Source organism: Anoplolepis gracilipes, chromosome 10, assembly GCF_047496725.1.
Source record: "Anoplolepis gracilipes chromosome 10, ASM4749672v1, whole genome shotgun sequence".
Classification (NCBI taxonomy): Eukaryota; Metazoa; Arthropoda; class Insecta; order Hymenoptera; family Formicidae; genus Anoplolepis; species Anoplolepis gracilipes.
Window position 1 is genome coordinate 9841888 of NC_132979.1, and position 14320 is coordinate 9856207.

General features: G+C 33.8%; 2 pseudogenes; both read left to right on the forward strand.

Annotated features, from left to right (window-relative positions):
* The first annotated feature begins 1760 nt into the window (after positions 1–1760).
* On the forward strand, positions 1761–3202 carry LOC140670363 (proto-oncogene tyrosine-protein kinase ROS pseudogene; annotated as a pseudogene).
* Positions 3203–11771: 8569 nt separating this feature from the next.
* On the forward strand, positions 11772–13320 carry LOC140670364 (uncharacterized; annotated as a pseudogene).
* The last annotated feature ends 1000 nt before the right edge of the window (positions 13321–14320 follow it).

Below are 14320 nucleotides of genomic sequence, written 5' to 3' on the forward strand. Positions count from 1 at the left end.
AAAATATTATTATATTTACTAACATTACGGCGTATATCTACTGGTGGTCAAAGAAAATTGTAACAGAAAACAATCGTGTCTCAGTAGTCTCGCACAGTAAGGTCGCAAATGTGTTACAAATTTGTTTCATAATTTTCTATTAATGTGGTATGACTTTTATTAAACATCATATATCATAAACTGATGTAGAATTACAAAAATTTTAAATAATCACATAGATTCTGTACATGCGTGTGCAATATACGATTAAAATAATGTTTTATAATTAGAGAATAATACGCTTTTTTTCCAGATATCTTTATTGGGTAGAAATTGTTGATTTTGCATTTAATCATAAAGCAATGCAGTCGGATTTTAATGGAAAAAATATAAAACCTTTTTTTAAGAATAATTCATGTTTCTGTGCATACAAAAAGCAATTGAAAAACGTAATCTCCATGCAGGTTGATTACAAGAATATTGACAAACCATTAATGTACTGGATATGTAAAGAATCAAGAATTACTTAATTGCAACAGACATCTATGGTTGTAGCTGCAACCTGATTTTAACGGTTTAAAACAATAAAATGTCTTTTTCATATTTAACGATTAACAAGATAAACCTTTACTAACTTTGTACACTAGTATCAATAAAACAATCTATATTTTAGAAAAAAGGTATGCACTTCTGGAAAACAAAGAAAATACATTAAAATATGTTCAAGAAGTTAATATTTCAGATGATTATATAAGTGAAATCATAGCTATGAGTAATTTTGTACAACCATGTAAAACACAAGATAAAATAAATGAATGCTTTATGATATCATATATTTATTTTGTAAAAATGTTTTCATAAATTTTTTAAATTAAAAATTTAAGTAAAAATTTTTAAGTAAAAATATCTATGTAATACAAAATTTTATAATTATTTTACTTAATTTTCTCCAATGCCATAAGCGTTTTTAGCATGCGTATTTTTGTAAAAAAAATTAATATTACTAATTTTGTAATTACCTTTGACAATTAAAGCTTTCCCAATTGATACAAAATTATGCTATGGATAAATCCTGAGCTGGCACATGTTCCTGATTTAAAAGGTACATGAAACTTTAGTCTCGATAAGTAAGCATTCCTGGCGCACTTAAAACATTCGCTTTATTATATAATAATACAATATATACAAGTTTTGCTCCTAGGACCTGTATTAGTTAAATTGGGAACCTATGAGAGCAAAGATTTATAGAAAAGATTTGTATAGATTAAAAAGTTTAATTGTCAAAAATAATTACAAAATGAATAATCAGACTGATATAAACGAAGATTGGAATTTATATTATAACGGAACAAAAAATTACTATTAGATAACTACAAAACAAATGAATCAGAAATATCAATTTTGTGTAAGAACTGAAAACAAAAGCTTTGAAGAATCTAAAAAGTAAATCAAGCAAAATCATTAATTTAACAGGATCTATCGGAACATCTGCTATGCAATATGATCTAAAAATTACATTAACAGTCGTTGGCCTTGTCATTGCTGTAATCTGTATTTGCTCTTTGTATTGTTGTAAGTATATATGATATAAATTTTGAACTTTATTTGTAAATTATTTTCGATTCATATATGTGTAGAGAGTTCTGTTAAAATTAGTTTACTTGTTGAAAATGATTTAAATTTTTCAATACATAAAATTAATAATGAGTATATCATAACATTATTTAACAGCATACCGAAAATGGAAAGAAAATAACAATAAACAAGTTTCGCCTTCAACAATGAACAACATCGAATTAGCAATTTTAGATGAAATACTTCAAACCGGGAACGTCCAATCTAATGCTATATACGCTTCTAGATTGCAATTGATTCGAAACGAACTTACATTAACCATAGTCGAAAAAAAGCAAATTACTCTAACAAAGCTTGTAGATAGTGGTGCGTTTGGAAAGGTAAAAAAATAATTTTTTATGGCTTAAATGTATTCTTAAATACTTTTGTTAATTTTTTAATCACAATATTTTGAAATAAAGACACATTTTTTAATAAAAACAATTTCAAAGTTCAAATTTTTTGTAAGCAATAATAATTTAAATTAATTTTTAACGTGTATTTTATTGACTATAAAATATCTTGCAGGTTTTTCAAGGAACTGTCAAGAATTTAGAAGAGCCGGGCCCAATGTCTATCGCCATAAAGATGCTACGCAGCAATGCTTCCTCGCAACAGATATTTTTGCAAGAAGCTAAGTTTATGAGTCATTTTCGCCACACGCATGTTTTAAGATTATTGAGCATCTGTATAGATGGGGATTCACCATGGCTCATATTAAAATTAATGGAAGCTGACTTACTGACATATTTGAGAGAGAGTAGGACATTCCAACCATCAGATTCACAAGCTTTGCGACTGCAAGACTTATTTGCCATATGCGAAGATGTTGCGCGAGGTTGTTGCTTTTTAGAAAAATTACACTTTGTGCATAGAGATCTCGCCTGTCGAAATTGCTTAATATCCTCGAGAAACCGTGAAAATCGGTGACTTCGGATTAGCTAGAGATATTTACAAAGATCAGTATTACCGCAAAGTAAATATACAATTATTTAATATACATTATTTAATAAATAAAGTAATACACTTATAGACACGTAAGAGAAAATAAAATTTTGTTTTCTATTTTTACATTGTAATAATATTATACATTTGTAAATTGATTTGAAAAAAAACTATTTTTATTAGTATAGTATATGTAGAAAAAATGACTTAACTTTAACTGCACATATTTCTAGTTTTAAAAATATGTGGATGCTTTTAGCAAAAGATTTACTGCGCTAAAATTATGTTTTAGAGAGGAGAAAGTTTACTTCCTGTTCGCTGGATGGCACCTTTAGAATCTTTAGTGGACGGAATATTTACTTCACAAAGCGATGTATTTTGAGTATTCGGAGTGCTAATGTGGGAAATTATGTCATTAGGTGAACAGCCTTATCCTGCCAAAAGTAATGACCAAGTATTAGAGTATGTGCGTTCAGGGGGTAAGTTGCCGAAACCTCTCAACTGTCCACCGACATTATATGAATTGATGCAGCATTGTTGGAATGTGGCGAATGATAGACCAAACTTTGTGTTTTGTCTTAATAATATTGTGTCTTTGAGAAACAGCACAGAAGATGCGACACTTAGCTCAGTTGATGTTATCAGAAGTGGAGAAATAAATTAAATTGTAATTCTTTTATATGCATATCATTGCATAGTGACATAAATTTTTGCAAATTGATTATATAGATTAAAGATAGAAGATTGCAAAATAATAAAAATATTGTTTTTATTTTTGTTATATTCTATAATACATTTACTATTATATTAAATTATTTGTTTTATTAATTACAATGTGATTATGTTAATCGGATTATAATATAAGGCTAATATATACAGTGCAAAGATTGTAGGGTAAACTCGGATAAGATGGCCATAGTTTTTTAAAATGCAAAAAACATACATTTATTTTTGTTATTTTTCAATAGTGTTTGGCATATTATCTTCACTGAAGCTTATATTACGTAATATTATCAAAATTAAAAGGAAAATATTTAATAGAAATTTTATCAAAATAGTACAACATAAGCATTGGCTATCTTACCCAACTTTCAAGAAAAAGATGACCATAGTGACGGAAAGATGACCATATAATATTTATAAAAAAATAGTGAAAACAAAAATAAAAATTATAGGTCATATAACAATTTGCATATCCTTATAATGTCTAACGTCGATTACAATAGCTTAACTGTAATTTATTCAACGCTGTAATAGTTTTTAGTGGACAAATGAAAAACTTTGCAGGTAGTCAAAAGTAAAAATATGATATAAGATTCACAATATCGTTATTTCGAATAATGTATGCATAAACTACTGTAAATATCGATTATCTTTGATAATGACTAAAAAAGCGCATTATGTAGCGATTATTGAAAAAATTACAGCCTATGGCCATCTTTTCCGTATGGCCATATCCTGGTTTGCCCTACAAAAATGCTTTTGTTAGACGATTTAATATTTTCGCTTCGAGAGGGTTCCTATTTAATAGCTCGTAGTACCACTTATGGGCAGTACTTATAGAGTACACAGAGAAAAATTTTTAGTATAATTTTAAATCATATTTTACCATTTTTTGTATTATTGGTGGATTGTTAGTAGATCATCATGACTTTATAAAATATTTTGTAATACAACATGATAAAAAACTAACATTTACCAAACATGGTATCATTTGTCATAGTAAAAATTCGTATGCAAAGTTGTAAAATGTTATATCACTAAAACTAAACTTTAATTTTTACAATTGATAAAGATTGTAAACCGAACACTTATATTTTTTTTTTTTTACTTTCTTTACAATATTTTCTATTATTCATGACATTTTCTTTTATTCGCAACACTTCTATCACAAATCTATAATAAAATGATAAAGAAAGCTTTGAGCCAAAGAGTTGCCGAAACGTGCAGATCTTGTCAAGTAACAATTAAACGCAACAACCGAAACTAAAAGTATACATACAATCCCGTCGTAAATTTATTGTCAATCAAAATCATAAAACGTTTTGCGTATCACATATATGTGGTCCTCGATTGTTTGCGTCTAGTCGGCATCTTATTTTTTTCCATCCTTGATCATAAAGAAAATACATCCACAATCGAAAACTATGTATATATATGTGCCACATATATGTGTATGCAGTTGTGTTTCTATATTTTCTCCATTTTAATTATTTTAAATTTTGTTTAAATCCAATTTTAAATAATTTTAATCAATTTTAATTTTAAATTTCTCGGAAACTAGTCATTTCCGCAACTTGTAGTTTCAAATTAGATTCAATTAGTATAACATGCTTTTAAAATTTCATCAAAATTGGAGTAGTATAATAAAATCTCACCAAAAATTTTTTAAAAATTGAAAAAAAGAGAATAAGATAAAGTAATATACTCAAATAGTGTTCTACATCTTATTGTTATACAGGGTGTTCGGAAATTAAATCGACAAACTTTTAGAGGTTGTCGGGTACCAAAAAGATCATTTTTCGCAAATGAACCTAGGGTCAGAAACATGTTGTTATAGCACTATGGCACACAGAGTGTTTGAAAAAGGTCGGAAGGAAAACTGAATAACTTTGAAACGGCTGATCCAAGGTAGATAATAATGTTTTGAAAAGGTTTCGAGGAGGGCTACAAAAATATGCGATGAAAATTAGGCGGTTTTACTTAAAAAATTCAAGGTGCTCTCGATCTTACTATCTTAGCGACGTTTTCGACTCTAGATTCATTTGCAAAAAATGATCCTTTTGGTGCCCCCGAAAGTTTGTTGGTTTAATTTCCGAACACTCTGTATAACAAGAAATAAGTATTTAAGTTATATTTTATTTCATTTTAAAAATCATCAGATTTCCATGACTCAACCTTTATCATGACATTAAAATGAGATTATATATAGTGATAAACAAATATAAATTGCTTGTTTAGTAGGCAAAAAAGAATAGTTCTAATCTTTTCCATATTAGAGTGAGAGAGAAACTTTGAAAAGTGAGAAAGATAAAAAAACTTCTAAAAAGTTGTGTTGTGAGAGAGGAATATGATCACAAATTTATGTAAGAAAGTTTGTTTTTGTTTTAGGAGAAACGTATTAAAATTTTAGCAGAAGTTTATATAAAAAATTATAAGTTTATTATAAGAAGAACGTCACAATACTATAGAAATAATTAAATAGAAAAGTTATATAAAAATAATATTTATATTTTATGTGTTAAGTTATATTATTAATAAAATATTAAAAAAGTAAAATAAATTAATAAATTATATTTACTTAATTAAAATACATATTGAAAATTCTTACACTAATTGCAATAATAATTATAATATTAATTTCTAACAATTTGCATTATTTATTATCGCAAGTTATAGAAAAGTATAATTAACAATTTTACATTAAATATTAAATTACTTATCACACAACAGACTTTTGTAAAAGTAAAACTTTAACTGTACTAAAAAAAAAAATTGCTCAGCTTTATATGTGCGACAAACAGGAAGGAAACTAAAAACAAGAATTGCGGAACACAAATCTAATATATTAAACAATAAAAATAATTCGGTTATTACTACCCATAGATTAGAGTATAATCATAATTTTGATTGGGAAGATGTGAAAATTTTAAATAAAGAAAATTTTTACAACAAAAGATTGATCTTAGAGATGATATACATAAAAAGACAAATAAACAGCATTGTTCGCTATCGGCAGAGTGAGCCTTGCGAAAATAGCCCCGCGGTAATTAACTCAAATTGAATAAGGCGATCGGACAAGCCGCGCCGAACAACCTGCGCGCGTCCCCCCCAGCGCTAAAAAATAAAGGCGCGTTAAGCCAGCCCTCTCCGCTCTCCCGCGCTCGACAGCGCGGCAAGGAGCCTACAAGATTTATCTCGAAACGGTCGGTCGACGGAGCGAAAACATCAACAATCTAAACCGAATGGAGTTATTAGCCGTGACTTTGACAAACATAGCAAAACAACAAATAAACGGGTCTCGAAACGTCTAGAACAAGCGAGACTCCGTTGTACTATAAATACTCCGTCGATCGACCGTCCTTTGACACTCGTGCTATAGAAGTTGCCTAAGACGAATAATCGTAGTCGCGAATCGAATTAACGCCATCCCGCGCCTTTTTTCGTTCTCGTTCCATCGCTTGAGGATTGCGACCGTTGGTCTCTCCACCCGTCTTATCGGCACCGAGAATTAATAGTTCAAGGCGGCTCGCACCGTCGGCTCGCCGCTATCGACGCTGTTTGTAAATTGACGAAAAACTTTATTTGGGTGTCATTTATTTTACGAATAAAGACTAAATTGAAAATTAGCCTATCATGCACTGAATCCCTCCCGCGTTACCGTCTCAGGTTACTATCCTTATCCTCTGGTCGTGACAGCATAAATTTACTAACAGACACAGAATATTTAAACACTCTACATATCTAAACATTATAGACAAATTGCCGTAAATCTAAACATATAGGATTTTGTTATTATTCATGATTTTAAAGATATAACTGTCGACCATTATCATAAGATCAGTCCATCCTTAAGCATCTTTATAGTTAAGAAAATTTGAAACAATTATGTAAGTTACAATTCAACACAGTGTTCCTTCTAAAAAAATGTTTTTCTGTTATTAACTAGTGATATTGTGAGTTGATTTTTAATTATTTCAATACAGGTCTCCAACCTATTATTTTATTTTAAATTTGACGAGTCAACCTATGTGTCTCTTCTTGGTCTACTAACCAAAGGAAGAACACATCAACTCAACAATTTCTTATTTTATTAACAATATCTTCATGTTTAATTTTATGCGTTTGACTAAATAATGATATTTAATTTTTCCTAAACTCGCGTATAACGATTTATTGGTATCACTTAATGATAAGTTAAGGTACAGTTATATGACTTAAAAAACACCTGTGTTTTTTTCTCATCTGCTTTTGTATTTTTGCACTCAAGAAGATCATAAAATTGACCAAAATGTACGTTAGGATAATAGATTAAATTGTTACTCATTATTAGAATAAAATTTTTGCGCACTAACTATAGCGCTTACTCGCCAATTTTCTAACTTAATTTTATATCTTATAAAGAGCTTATATATTATTAGAAAAAAAATTGAACTGGCAGAAACTCTTTTATTGTCACCAATATCTTTTTATTGTGTTCCTATACTTTGTTGTTACAAAAAATAAACCTGATTTTTTTTGCTTGGTGTATATGAAAAAATATGTAACAACGTAGAACAAAAGTCGACTATAACGGTAGTAGTGTGTATATGAGAGTTCTAACCCAGGTGCTCGAGGGGGGTGCGGGGGCGGGGGGAACCGCGGGCGCGGGGGGGGGTGACGTCACGCAGGTCCGTGACGCGGTTTGTAGACGCGGGGTACGCGGGGAAGGGGAGAGGTCCGCGACACAGCTGTAGGTCCGCGACGCGGTTTGTAGACGTGGGGTACGCGGGGAGGAGGAGAGGTCCGCGGTGCAGTTGGTAGACGAGGGGTACGCGGGGAGGGGGAGAGGTCCGCGGCACGGTCGATTGACGAGGGGTACGCGGAGAGGAGGGAGAGGTCCGCGACGCAGCCGCTAGACGAGGGGATTGCGGAGAGGAGAGAGAGGTCCGCGGCGCGGCCGGTAGACGAGGAGTTTGCGGAGAGGGAAGAGAGATCCGCGAGTAGGGAGATGGATAGAGAGAGACAGCACGATAGACGTTCGCAACGCGGTAGACAGAGACGCGTGGTATAGGATAGCATAAGGAGAGCGCTATGCGTATTGTACATAGCGTAGGACAATGAGAGCATGACGTGGTGGGAAAAGAAGAAGATTACAATAGGAAGATAGTGTGAGAGAGAAAGAATGAGGATGAGAGAAAGGATAGCGGGAGCGCGATAAGACGGAGGCTAAGGCGTACGCGAGAACGCAGATTAAATTTTTTTTTATATTATATTATTATTATTATTTTATCTAATTATATATATTAAATATAATCTAATTAATACTAAGTGGAGGAAGAAGGATGGGATAGATAATGAAGACACAAAACACAATACACATATTTTATCATAAACTTTTTTTTAATCATAAAAATGTGTATTTTTATACATATAGTGTGTGTAAGTGTGTGTGTATATATATATATATATATATAATATAAAATATAAAAAAGAAAAAACTAAAAATTAGTCGGAGAGAGGCGGAGGAGGAACTCGCGACGGCTGCTTCTGTAACAGAAAAATGAACATTTTTATTAGTACCTTTAAAAAAAATATCTAAAATTTGAGCATACTTACAGTACAAGGGGCTCCTCTCCGAACGGCCTGCGGAGACAGAAAATGTCCACGTACAGGTAAGGGAAGAACCTGTCTAAAAGGCGAGCACGGGGGCCATCGCCCCACAAATCCTCATATTCCGCATATTCGCGGTTGAAGGTCCGCCACTGACGCACCTCTTTCATGTGCGCGATGTTGATATACCCCGGGATGAGATTGTGGTAACATAGATATTCCTGTAAAAGAAAAAACATACAAATATATATTATAAATAAAAAAAGTGTATAATAATCATAATAAAAATTACTTACATCACCAAGTGGGATGTGGTAGTACTGATATTGGTAACACTGTAAAAGATAAAAGCGCATAAATATAAATATAAATATATTATAAATAAAAAAAGCGTATAAAAATAATAAAAACTATTTACATCTTCGAACAGTACATCCAATAACGCTCGGAATAGGTTGCGGGCCAAATTCTTAACCCAGCGAAGTGCACGGCGATGGCTTCGCCTGCCAACCCCTTCGGAAAGCTGAAGGCGACGGTACCCCGTCTCGAACATCGCGTCGAGAAATGCCATAATTTGTGACATTTTAAAATCTTCACTCTTCACTTCACAAATCACAAATGTTCTTACTGCACTGGATCACAGTCTAACATTTTAGGCTAACTCCAGCGAGAGCTAAGTAACGTCTCGGTGAAAAAAATAGAGTAGGGGATGTGCATGACAAAGAGTTAGCAACAAATGCTTACTCTTCACAGCTGATAAAAAAATTAAAAGCTGACGCGAACTGTCGCTCCACACAGCATTCATGCAGATAATTATAATTGAATAGCAACACAATCAAATAAGCATCAGACATCTATTGAAACATTGATCAACATGGATCTAAACATTGATCAACATCGATCTAAACATGTTTAAACCTTATTATACATCAAATAAATATCTTAATATCATGACTTGAAATATAATACTAGATGCAGCTGCACCATGAAATGTAATATTCACCACACAGATGTATACATGGCTAAGAGATATAATACTTGCTACAGATTGATCTAACCACTATCGAACCGCGATGAACATTTATCGAACCGTGATGAACATCTATCGAACCACTATCGTACATCAAACAAACGTCGATCAACATCTATCGAACCACTATCGTACATCAAACGAACGTCGATCAACATCTATCGAACCACTATCGTACATCAAACGAACGTCGATCAACATCTATCGAACCACTATTGTACATCAAACGAACGTCGATCAACATCAAACGAACATCTATCATACATCAAACGAACGTCTATCGAACCACTATCGAACCACTATCGAACATCAAACGAACGTCGATCAACATCAAACGAACGTCGATCAACATCAAGCGAACCAAGAACAACATGAATTTTGATATTTTTTACGTTTAAAGATGTCAAATATTCCACGTTCATTGTCTGCTGAAATGCAGACTAATAGAAAATGCATCACGTACTGTAATATAACACATGCTACAAGGAGAGGATAAAAAATATAATAATAATAACACACATGTATTGTAACAATAGTTTATTATAAATATGGATCGAATCTTTATGATGATAATTCGACCACTAATTGAATAATTTAAATACATTTTGTAAAGCACAATTTCGTACATGTCTATCGCAACGCAGAGTAGCATCTAATTTATCTAAAGCAGCAACGTCATCATTATTCAATGTCTCGATAATAAGACCGATTCTCTCATCGTCTTCCAGTAAATTTGCCAACCATTCTCGTTTTTCATGTCCTTTGACATACACTCGAGAAGAAGCATCTTTCAACGTCACGGCGTCAGTGATTAAACGTTTGGCCCTGTAGTACGGAATGTTTCCATCTTCCCATTGCAGATTGTGATGTTTTCCAATCAACCATGCAACTTTAGATTCCAACAGTTTAGATTCCCCCTTTTCTTCACCGCAGTATTCGCGCTGTTTCACCCTGTTAAAAACCCTTTTCCCATCTACCCATAGTTACCCTGAAGTAGATTTTCTTTCCCCATCGTATTCCCCCGTACCCCTTTCACCTTCAGTCATCGATATATCCGATGACTCACCGCCGTCGTCTCCTCCAACATTTTCCGATTCCTCGTCCGTAATCCTCTCGGGTAATTCATCGAACCACACGATAGAATTACCCGACTCCTCTTTGGAATACTCTCCAGCAGACTCTGACACCTCTGCGCTTCCCTCGTTAGAATCAAAACTTGCATCCATATCCGATTCCGCTCTCCTCAGTATTATAGATAGCGTCTTCGAAGACATCGACATCGCGCCGTCACACACATAACACCGTTCCCAAATCTTTATTATTATTATTATTATTTTTTTTTTCTCTTCATAAACTATTGTAACAAATACCAACCAGGATAGAATCTTTAGAATCGCACTCCTTCCCCCTTTTTTCTGGTTGATGACCTCCGTACTTATGTAACACCCGCGATCCACACACACACTCATGCAAATAATTTTAAGGCGAATTTGATAATATCAATAAAGTTATATGTATAATGGTAGGGATCAATTGAATAAACGTTAATTTAAAAATTAAATGATCGGTAAACTTATTTAACTCCCTCACTCCCTCCACGCGAAAGATCACACAAGGTCCCATCCCACGTAAAAGAGATTCGATTCTCTTACCAAAAAGGGACCACCGAGAGAGCGTTCGCATAACAGAGTAATAACGACACCCGTCGTTTACCTGTTTGCTAACCTGCAGCTCGCTCGACCGAGTCACTCGTCGATAAGACTTTTGACATCGGAACAGTTCCTGTTCCCGCCCTTCTTCTGACCCATCCTCTCTACGGGCCTGGACGTAACATACTGAAAAAATTGGGGGCTCGTCCGGGATGGATTGAAATGTGTGATCTTAAGCTGGAATGAGTAAAGGGACTAGAGGGCAAACCGATAAAGACGAAGTAGAACGAAATTTTCAATTAGCGCTAGAGAAACACAAACGGCCGAAATTCGATAAACCAGAACCACCTTACACTTCAACACCTACTACATCTACTTCCACACGATCTCCGAAAATTATTAATTTTTCTTCAATCGAAGTAACCACTGAGACAAGTAGTGAACAATATTCCTATGCCAGTGGCACGCCCGATAGCGATATTTCTGTAAACGACGCCGAATATAAAATTAAAATAAAATTAGAAAATTTTTACGATAACACCATGACGCAGAATAATCCTTTCGCTACTCTTAAATACGCGGTCGAGGCCGTTCCTTATTTCGACGGTCAAAATATTTCGTTAAATTATTTTATCGAGGGATGTGAAGAAGCAAAATCTGTGCTACCTAAAGAAACAGAACCACAGCTAACAAGAATAATAAGAAAGAGAATAATCGGTAAAGCCCGTCGCACGATACAAGATCAAAATTTTGATAGCGTTTCACAATTAACCACTTACTTAAAGCAGATATACAGGCCAACTAAAAATATTTATCAATTGCAAGGAGAATTAGGGTGTATATATCAAAAGGGCGACGAAAATGTAGTAACATACGCAAACAGAATTAAATTCCTAGGAAAACAAATTTTAGAAGCATAAAATCGCAGGAAATATTGCGGTTGATCAGAGTATTAAGGCATCATTAGAAAAGGACATGAACAAATGCTTCATTAAAGGATTAAAACCAGAAATCGAGCAAAGAATCTCGAAAACTTTAGAAGTAGATGCGACAGTAGCCGACGCTCTAAGAATAGACAGAGAGCTTCGGGAAATGACAGAATTACGACAGGGAACGGACCACTCAGGAAGACAAAAGAACGCCAGCTCAAGAGAAATCTGTCAAATCTGTTATAAGCAAGAGCACATGGCCAATGACTGCAGAAAATATTTACAGGTATCTCAGACCATTAACAACCGCACAGATTTAGGAACGGACATTCTAATCTGCCAGATTTGCAAAAAACGAGGACACACCGCGGACAAGTGTCGGTATCGCGACCCTCAAGTCCGTCGGTCGGTCAATATAATACAAGAAAAATTAATTACATATCAATTATGTTCAAAATCCGGTCACAATGCAAAAATTTGTCAACAAGGTAACGTGAACAATACAGCTAACAGAATTTCAATAATTTGTCAATGGTGCGAAAAACCTGGACATTCAGTTAATAACTGTTGGAGGAAACAAAATGAAAATCGGCCCAAGATCACGTGACAAATTTGTAATAATTACGGACATGTTGCAAAGGATTGCCGATCCAGCATGAACCAACAGGAAAGAACCGAAAACTCATTGTTTTGTCGATACTGCAAGGAACAAGGACACCTTCTAGAAAATTGCCAAGTGCGTCTTACTAACAATCAAAAGAAAAACAAGGCACAGGGAAACTACAATGGCCCCTCGACATCGGGTGCGCAGCAGGGGCCCGAACAAGAAAAGCGCCCACACAAAACTCAAGTAGTCAAGTAGGTAAAACCGAAACAAAAATAAGACCCGTAACCGTAAATCTCGACAAACAGAGTCGCGTGCCTACCGTCCAAATAACCATAAGTGACACGATTAAGATCATTTTTATGTTAGACACAGGATCCGGACCAAACGTTATTAAAGAAAATTTCGTACCTGAAAGAATAAGTATTAACTGTACGAACATCTTAAAATTAAACGGAATAAATAATTATCCTGTTTACACTCTGGGCGAAATTACGCTAATTGTCTTCGAAAGACCGGTTACTTTCCATATCGTTTCTAACGATTTCCCGATCTCGCAATCTGGGATTCTCGGAAATGATTTTTTCGAACAAACCTCGTCGAAAATCGACTACGCCCAAGAACATTTAAACGTTTCCGGAATAAACATACCTTTCTTGTCACCAGAAACTATTACAGCTCCCCGTCCGAATCAGTATTTTATGTAAGAGTGGAAAACCCAGAGATAAAAGTCGGATATATACCAAGATTAAAAATAGCACCTGGAATTCATTTAGGGGATACTATCGTTGAAAACATCGATGGAAAAGCATATTTAAACATTATAAGCACTCTGGATGAAGAAATGGAAGTTCAAGTTCCTACCTTACGCTTGAAATCTTTAAGCGATCTATTCAACAATCACGAACCAGAGGAAACTTTAACTAATCCAACGGAAGAATTTACAAATAATGAAATAAAAAACGAAGAAAATCAACAAAATCCTACCATCGAAGAAACTCATTATGAAGACGAAGAAGAAAAAATTAATCAAGAAGGAATTGAAAATAATAATAAAAATAAAATTGAGAGGGAAATTAAAAACATCAATAATTCAAAATTTTCCGGAGAGAAAAGTTACCAAATCTCTCCTAAAAATCTCGAAGATCCAACCATCCTCGGAGGGGAAAGTTACCAAACCTCTCCTAAAAAATTAACTAATTCCAAAATCTCCAGAGGTTACCAAACTTTCCAAAAGGGAGATAATTCTAGGATTTCG